The 1714-nt window shown below is 34.8% G+C and overlaps 1 long non-coding RNA gene across 1 annotated transcript; it reads right to left on the bottom strand.

Moving 5' to 3' along the window:
• On the bottom strand, nucleotides 1-1398 carry LOC107898461 (uncharacterized). The gene is made up of 4 exons (XR_001684413.2): nucleotides 1289-1398; nucleotides 1157-1206; nucleotides 864-932; nucleotides 1-468 (listed from the first exon to the last, which is right to left on the bottom strand). It is a non-coding gene; the product is annotated as an uncharacterized lncRNA (long non-coding RNA).
• Between the last annotated feature and the right edge of the window lie 316 nt (nucleotides 1399-1714).

The following is a 1714-nucleotide window of genomic DNA, read 5'->3' as shown; positions in this document are numbered from 1 at the left end:
TAGAGCAATCATGTCAACAAAATTTTCTCATTAGAAATGCATTGTACAAAATGCCGGTCAGATCATTTCAACCTTCCAGCTACCAACTAATATGTTTTCCAATTTTCTAGCCCACCCAAACTTTACAAAATGCTAGATAGCATATTAGTCACAATCATATTCACATCACTAACTATATCCGAAAATGAATGACCCTGGGAAAAATTACAAATATTACATGGATTTCATTCAATCAATGTTGATGTAGAAGCATCCTTGCCCTCTGTTGAAGTTGAGTCAATGACCTAATACAAGTGCCCTCCTCGCATGTCTTTAAGCGTGTAAGGCTGATTAGTTCCCGAATAAAAACTACAAGACTACTTTGCATTGGCAACTTGTCTTCAGATCCCTTGCTTCGGTGATTCCCGTATACAGCCTCAAATTCTCTAGACTTACTGGCAGCTGTTTGTAGTACTGAGTCAGGAAGCCCTGAAATGATTACCAGTCAGGTGACATTCATCATAGCAGATGCTAAAATTTTGCAATTCAGTCGATTCTCTATAAACAAAGATGTAGATAAATACAACAAAATACATCTACATCTTTTTGTCCTAAAGGTTCTTAATAACAGAAGGTATTGATTAATGCACATTTCAATAATCTAAGAATATGAACTAAATTCAAGGAAAAATCAACACTAAAATAGCAATGAGCCCTGCATTTTACAAATTTTCACTAAACAAATTGGCAGATAAGACTTCAAACTGATGCTGTACAACTCAAAATATCTCATTCACTCTCTCTGCACCTAATATAACTTGCCAATTATAAATGCTATAAACTTCAGTTTAAAAAATATATTATCCAACAGAAAGCAGACACACCTTGGAATTGTTCCTATAGTCCACAGCTAAACGGTGGTAGTGTGTTGAAAACATCCCTCGGCATTGCACCTAATATAACAAAGCAAGGCATGCAACGATTTCCAAGTGTCAAAAATGATGCTAATATAAAGACTAAAATTATAATAATGTAAAGAAGGCTAGGAATAATCTTTAAATTGAAGTACGAGTGGGGGAAAACAATCAATCAATACCATTTTTACCATAGGACTAGGAATTGCTAATCATCTTTAAATTGAAGTACGAGTGGGGGAAAACAAGGAGAAACTTCTAACCTGAATCATGATACGAGTGCAACACACTAGTTGATTGATCATTAAGTTCTCTGTTAAAAAACACAAAAACACAAAAATTATCTTAAGAACATTGATGCAACAAAATGGAAAAGATAAAATATGATATATTACCTTAGTGTTGAACTGTCAAATCCAGTAGGTAACTTTTTACATGTATCAAGTTTAGCAAAGGAAAAGAGAAATTCTCTAGAATATGAACGTTTTGATTTTCTGCGCCAAAAAGAAAAAGTGAAAAAGAAATAAATTTTCAGATATAAGAGATAAAGTGATAAAGTGATAAAGTAGGGGGAAATCATGGTGGTGGGGGGAAAGTAAGGGAGGAAAAGGGTTGTTTTTGGGGAGGAAAGGGAGTGTGTCTTGCATGGCGTGTGTGAGAGAGATGAGGGACATCAGATATAAGTGGACACTTCAAATCACCAAAGCCACCCGAATTTTATCTGTTTGAACCCAGGCAAGGAGAGAGAACTAAATAAAGAATAACCTGAGGTTAAGTTTTATATAACTCAGATGCAATAACACATGCTAAACTATAATGCA

Source organism: Gossypium hirsutum, chromosome D11, assembly GCF_007990345.1.
Source record: "Gossypium hirsutum isolate 1008001.06 chromosome D11, Gossypium_hirsutum_v2.1, whole genome shotgun sequence".
In the NCBI taxonomy this organism is placed as follows: domain Eukaryota; kingdom Viridiplantae; phylum Streptophyta; class Magnoliopsida; order Malvales; family Malvaceae; genus Gossypium; species Gossypium hirsutum.
The sequence above is the reverse complement of the archived record's forward strand: the minus strand, read 5'-3'. Positions and strand labels throughout refer to the sequence as shown.